The sequence below is a fragment of the Chinchilla lanigera genome, unplaced genomic scaffold (assembly GCF_000276665.1).
Source record: "Chinchilla lanigera isolate Chin_1 unplaced genomic scaffold, ChiLan1.0 scaffold00001, whole genome shotgun sequence".
Taxonomy (NCBI): Eukaryota; Metazoa; Chordata; class Mammalia; order Rodentia; family Chinchillidae; genus Chinchilla; species Chinchilla lanigera.
In genome coordinates, this window is record NW_004955402.1 from 60132051 (window position 1) to 60139273 (window position 7223).

The 7223-nt window shown below is 47.9% G+C and overlaps 1 long non-coding RNA gene across 1 annotated transcript in view; it reads left to right on the forward strand.

Annotated features, from left to right (window-relative positions):
- The first annotated feature begins 4599 nt into the window (after positions 1-4599).
- The window catches only part of LOC102018451, a 14727-nt gene continuing 12103 nt past the window's right edge, over positions 4600-7223 (forward strand). Inside the window, exon 1 of the long non-coding RNA XR_259112.2 lies at positions 4600-4687. This is a non-coding gene — a long non-coding RNA (uncharacterized LOC102018451). The remainder of the gene's footprint in view (positions 4688-7223) is intronic.

Genomic DNA, 7223 nt, shown 5'->3' on the forward strand with positions numbered 1-7223 from the left:
CACCTCCAACTAGGCCCCATCTCTAAACATGAGACTTTTGGAGCACATTTTAGATGACACCATAATATTCTATCTCTTGCCCTGCAAAGGCTCATGTTGATCTCATTATGTAACTGTATTGAGTTCATCAACTTTCCAAAGTCTTAACAAGTTCCAGCATTACTGAAAAGTTGAAGTTCAAAGTCTTCCTGTGACTCAAGGCAAGCTCTTAGCTATGAGTCCCTGCAAAAGTCAAAAAGTTAGGTGATTTAAGGTACAATGGCACAAGTTAAACATTTCCTTTTCAAAAGGGAAGAATGATGGATAGGCAGGACTGAGACCAAAGCAAGATCGAAATCCAGCACCACAGACATTAAGTCCCATAGTTCTGACCCAGCACTGGGCCATGTGGTGGTTAGATGTGAATTCCACAACACTTGGGCAGTCCTGCCCCATGGCATCTCTCTTGGGCTGGCTCTGCTCACTGCTTGAAGCTTTCCTCATCAGATATTCCTGGTTCCTGGGATCTTTAACTTCCTGGGGTCTCCATTGCTTCACTCTTATAGATTTATGCATTGTCCTCTCAGGAGCACATTTCTTGGTCTCTCAGAGCTTTTCAAATATGATTGGAAACCTCTCTGACCCCATAGCTCTTGCACTCAGCATGCCTAAAAAGCCAGAACCATGTGGATAACATCAAGGTCTGTTGCTGTCTTGACCTATAGCCAGGTCCCTTTGGACCATAAGTGAAGTGGCCTCAAAGTGTCTGGAGGACTGACCTTGGGGATACATTTCCCTTTGCAGCCCTGAATGAGCAAAGCACCCTGGGGCTCCCTTCTCAAAGCAAAGTCTTTCAAAATAATTACCCTTTTACACTCTAGAGCTTGCAAAGTATAGGGTCTAGCTAATTTGTGAGTTGCATTTAAGGTGTCTTTCCTACTGTCTTGATCTCAACTACTTGGCTTTCTTTTGAAGCAGGGTCTCATTATGTAGGTAATTCAGGCTTTGCTTGCACTCACTATGTGGCCTAGGCTGGACTTGAACTCATAGTGGTTCTCTCACCTCAGCTTCCAGAGTGCTGGGATTATAGATGTATACCACTTGGCTTCCTTTTAATGTTAACATATCCAGCATCCATACTTGCCTTGTCTCCACCTTTGTAGGCAATTTCTTTATGGTAAAACTGCAAACATTTTATGTCTGCTTTTGCTCCTTATTCTCACCACAGATCTGGCTAAAAGCAGGCAGTAGTATCCATACCATACCATGAACATTGGTCTGCCTTGAAATTTCCTCCACTAGACTAACTAGTTCACAATAATCTCAGGCCCTTGGGAAGTCTCAGGACATGGGCAAAATGTAGAGAAGTTTCTTGCCAGACTGTAACATGCATGGTCTCTAGATCAGTCTCCAATAACATCTCTGTTGCCAACTGAATGCCCATGGGCCTGGCCTTTACTGTCCACATTCATATCAGCAGTTGGGTCTTCTCAGCTCCAAACAGAATCATCCATCAAACTCTGCTTAGAGCAGTCTATGGCTTCTCCATTCTGCTTCTCCAAACTATGCCAAACTCTTCATGCAAACAAGTTCCAAAGGCTTTTGAACCACATGGTCATGTACAATCACAAAAATGACCCTGCTCCTGGTATCAATCTTCTGCATTAGTCAGCTTTCCTGTTGTGGGGAGAAAACACCTAATACATACAGTTTAAAGGAGAAGAGGCTCTTGGCTTTGGGAAATTTGTCTGTGGTTTGCAGGCTACAGGGGAAATCTGACATGGCAGAGGGGCATGGCAGAGGAAAGCTGCCAACACAAGACAGCCAGGAAACAGAGAAAGAAGGGAGAAACCAGGGACAAAAATACACCCTTCCAGACCATGCCTCCAGTGACCTGCCTCTTGCAGTGAACCCCAGGGCCTCACACATTCTATGGCCAGACAGTAACTTTTACTGGAATGCACCCCTATTCTCGATATGGATTTACCTTCTGAGTCTCAGTGATTCTGCCAGTAATATCAGCCTAGGGTCTACACCAGCCTGAATTCTTAAAGCAATATCCTATTTATCTTTCCAGAACAGGGGACTCATCATGTGGCAAAGCACTGTGAGAATAGCCTTGTGACCATGGTACCCACTGGCTGTACCATGCTACTCATTCTTAGGACAGCCAACATGACAGAAATGAGCCAATCTGAAGATAACATTTAACCATTTGAGTGCCATCTTCCAGGGTAAGGTGATCACAAAGCATGAAGGGTTTTTCTGGGTGGCTGTGTCCCCAGGGAGTTATAGCACACAGGTCTCATCAAATTACCAAACAGGGCAACAGAATTGTCTTCACTCCCTCATGCCTACAGAGGCAACTACAGAATTTATGCTTCCTATTGCAAATTTAGAATCTTCCAGATCAGATGACTTGTTTCCCAGGGGAAGGCTTCTATGATGGTGTGAGGAGAACTCTATTGAATTTGAAGCTACAACTACCACCTGCCCACTTTGGGCTTCTGATGCCAATGGACCAAAGGTAGAGAAGACCTAGTGTGCAGTCTTAGTTACTGTTCTCATTGCTGAGACAAAACACCCAATACCCAAGGTTAAGGAAAAAAAGGTTTATTTAGCTCAGAGTTTGTACAGGTTTCAGTCCATAATCAACTGGCTCCAAGGCAGGGCAGCACATGGCAGAGGGACAACCATTCATGGCAGTGGAGGACAGCAAAAGCAACAGGGGACTTAACAGTGTCTTTCTGCTCCTTATATTATATACAGAATGCTGGGGTTAGGGCAGTGCCAAACCAATCAGTGGACTGATTTAGTAATCACCCCAGCACCACACTGTAGATTTAACCACCTCTGAAAAAGCCCTATGACTTCATGAGACTTTGAGGGGACATCTAGACTCAAGCCATAACATATGCTGACAAAAAAAACTGGCCCGGACTACTACTCAGGACCTAATATTGATGAGAGATAATTTATAATGGACACAATGGGGGCAAGAAAGAGTGTCTGAGCACATAGTGTGCATGGGCATATTTTGGTGGCTCCCTGCCTGGTGACAACAGTGCACTGGGCAGGTTGTGTTAGTCACTTTCCTTTTTGCTGGTACAAAATACTCAAAATCACCCATTTAAAAGAGAAAGGTTGGTTGGCTCACAGTTTCAGTCCACGGTTCGCTGGATCCCAGACAGAAATGGCACAGGGGAAGGTGCTGGGTGGAAGAGAGCTGTTCACACTTCCTGGTGGCCCACGAAGCAGAGAGTGAAGGGAGGGGTGCTACCCTCCCCCAGGGACCAGCCTCTCCGGCCAGGCCCAGCTCCCAGCAGTATACTCAGCTGCTGAGCACACCAGCACTGCCTCCACTGGTGAGCAGCCCACACACACCACAGTCCAGCCCCCTCCCTCTGTGCCTGCTTGCTCTTGAGGGCTTTGAGGAACATTCTTGATCTAAACCATGACACAGTGACTAAGGCACAGCCTTTTGGGGTGGGGGTGGAGGGTGAAGATCTGAGTCCTTGTGGCAGCAGTGAGTTTCACCCCAGCTTGGATAGGTGCAGCTGAAGTGAGTCAGTGTGTTTCTCACTGCTGCCCTGGGTTCCAAGCAGCCACTCTGCCCTCAGCCACATGCCACCAGAACAGCAGGGACAGGATTGCCCCAGGAGCTCCCTTTCATGACTCAGGCAGGTGGTTCTGGAAAGAGTTTCATGAGGTTCCTCAGAAAGTCCTCTAGGGCCCATGGTGACCCCAGGTGGGGAGGGTAGCATGGTGTTGGTTTTTCTCGAAGTCCCTGCACTCCAGCTCCCTGAGAAGATGTTCCCAAAGGACCCTGCAGCCCAATCTGGCCCCATTCTACTCTTGGACTAGTCCTGGATAGAGGGTGATGAGGAGAATTCTCTTGAGCTGTACCAATGATGGAAACAAATTCTTTCTTATCCTGGCCAAGTTTCATCTGAAGTTTCAAAGGCTATGTAATGTGTCTCCTCTCATTTTTTGACACTCTCCTTTTGGCTCCAAAAACATTCATTGGTCCTAGGTGGTGCAGTGAATGCATTGGCCTCTAAGAAAGGGCAAATGGAAGGAAAGGTACGCTTGGAGGCAGGGCCTGGGGCATCAGGAAGCTGGGGGACAGGTCCGTGGAGCATGGTGTGGCTGAGAAAGCATGCCCACGGGCACACTGACTCCATTCGCTATTATAATGGTGCCGCATTTGTGCAGAGGCAGGATGGAGGCCAGGATGATTCTCAGCCACTGTTGTTACCAACACCCAGAAATGGCAGGTTCTCAGGTCAAGCTTGGGCTGTTGATATTCTCACCCTAAGTGACAATAACTATCTTGCCTTAGACCCAGCAGTTTCCATCGGAGAGATTCCATCTTGTTTTCTCTGGTGAATTTCTCTGGTGAATTGCGAAATATGCTCCTGCCTTTCGTTGTCCCCCACACCCGCTGTCGCAGGCTCAGAAATGGGCTCCGGGTTGTACCTGTGACCTGGTTGCTTCTTTCAGATCTCAACTGAAATAAAGCAAAAACTGTCATTTCCTTCCTCTTGGGGCTGAATGTCAGATGCATCCTGCTCCTTTTGCAGCCTTTTCTGAGTAGCAATTTCCTGTGCCTCAAAGCTGCAGAAATCTTAGAACTGTAGAAGTATCAGAACTAGGAAGAACACTTAGCCTTTCTTTAAGCAAGTCCGTGAAGTGCTCCTCTGAGAAGGTGAGTGTCCTAGCAGAGCCTTGAGGGGTCTGGCTCCCCAACTCTTGATGTCTCCGTGTGGGCTACAGAACCTGCCTGGAGCCTTTTTCATGCAAAAGAAAGGTGAAGGTCGGTATGCATGGGGGTGAGGGGTGGGGTAGGGGAGGTCACAGGGGCACTTTCTGGCAAGCCGCTCAGTTTTTCTGTGAGCCTAAAGCTATTTTTACAAGTCTATTCATTAGTCACAAGGTGCTACCCATTGTCATTCTAAGCACACTTTCAGGCCTGTGCAGGAAACAGCAACTGTCTCCAGTGTCCACCAGGTGGCACCATCCCTCCACTCCCTCCTGCTCTCTGGCCCTACCTTTTCCCTTTCTGTACAGCAGCACCTCGCCTGTGTCAGCATCCCAGATCTGGCCGCGGGTCTACAAGATCAGCACACTCAGTGCTTCTGGCCGTTTTGGTCTTGGCCCATGTCTCAAGCACCCTGACAAATAGCAGGCATCCTGGGTGTGTGGTTGAGGAGGCGCCTAAGTGGAGCTGGGCACTGTGGGAGGCTGCTGGGTCACACCTGGGCATGAACTCCTGCGCACTCCCTCTTCCGAGGGCCAGGCCCCCAGTGTCTCCTCACCTCGCGCCCCTGCTACCCTCTGCACTTCAGCTTACTCACCCCACAGACCTCTCCTTGTGTGGTGGCCCCTTCAAAACGTGCTTTTCATATTCCCCAGGCTTACTAGGCGGTGGGTAGGGGTAGGCTTTGACGCCCTGAACAGGGGGCCCATGTACATTCTCCCACCTGCTGTACCTTCCTCACACTTCCTACAATCTCCACGACTGAAGGAAGGAATCTAAAAATCAAACATCCTGTGGAGGAAACATGCTCAGATCACAGTCAGACAAGAATTGTAATTTAAAGATATTGTCAACATGACAGTGACGCACAGGAAAGCTTTGCTAGACCTGAGACCTGCTGAAGAGGTTGGGATTTCATAAGTGAGACCAGGACCAACAAGGCCTGCAGGCAGAAGGTGCCTCTGTTCCAGCTGCCCAACAGAGAGGCCCCAGAGGAGAGGAGAGTTACACTCAGGAAGCCGGGAAGAGGATCTGATGTCAGAATGAGAAACTTGATATTTACCCAGGATAGTGGAACAAGATGATGCATAAAATTACATGAAAACTAAAACTTAAATGTGTTACATGACAAGGTAAACTGAAATGGGCTACAAAGTAGAGATGGTTATTACACCGTTAGCTTTCTTGTGGCTGAGACACAATGCCCAGCACACTCACAAATTGAAGGAGCAGAGGTTTAATTTGGCTCACAGTTGTAAGGAATTCAGTCCATGGTCAGCTGGCTCCAAGGCAAGAATGTTTTGGTGCAAAGGCATGGAACAGCAGATCTGCTCAGTTCATGGTGACTGGGAAGTAGAGTGAGGGAAGAGTGCCAGAGAGGAACAGGGAAAGGCCATATACAACACCTGTTATAGTTTATATCTAGATGCCCCCACAAAGCCTCATGTGCTCATAAGTGGGGATTCCCAGAGGTGGCTGGATTTAGGATGTGTGAATATGGATTAAGGGTGTCGTCCTCAGGGTTTGCAAGGGAAACAATACAGGACACATAAATAAGATTTTGCTTTGTTTTGTTTTTTTGAGACAGTGTTTTGCTATGCAGTTCAGGCTGGCCCAGGCTGGTCTCAAACTCACAATGATCCTCCTGCCTCATTTTCCCAAGTGCTGGGATTACAGGCATGTGCCACCACACCCAGCCATAGGATTATTTTATAAGAGTCACCCAAAGAGTCATATACAAAGGGAGTGCAGGAAATCTGCCTACACACTAAAGACCCAAAGAATCCAGCTGAGGGCCTGGATCCTACAGCAATGTTCTGCATGAGTCTAGCTGAAGACCTAGAGCCCATGACAATGCCTCATGCAAGCTTGTTTCACAAATCTGCACTGGGAAGGCCCAAAGGTTAGTGGTGGAAGCTAGAAAGTCTGTGCTAGTGGGATGAAGGATCTGTGCCAGCAGGCTGAGGGATCTGCACGGGAGCCAGGAAGCAATGCTCAAAGTAAGGACCAGAACTCCCCCAAAGTGAACTGTAGCCATTCTCAGCAACAACAAGGTCCTGAGCTCCTCTGACAATGACAGCTGAGTTCATATCAGGAAAGCCAAGATGACAAGCTCCTGTAGGAGAATCAACAGCCCCAAGAGAATCAACAGCTCCAGGAGAACCAATAGCTTCACTTTTTTCTCTCCAGTTCTTGTTCTTATGCTGTTAGCAACAATCCTCAGATAGCCGCCCCCCCACCCCCGCTACCCAGTGCCATACTGATTCAATTCAGCTGGGTGTTACAAGCTGACCACCAGTTGTCAATCCACCACAAACGGTGTGTGATAGCTCAATTGGTTTCGTATAATGCTGGGTATGGACAGTGGAAGCCCCACCTTGGGTGTGGGTGGCACCAATCAATGGGCTTGCAGCTAGGATGGAATATAAAGGTGTCTTGGTTACTTTTTTCTCGTTGCTGAGACAAAATACCCAACTCCCAAAAT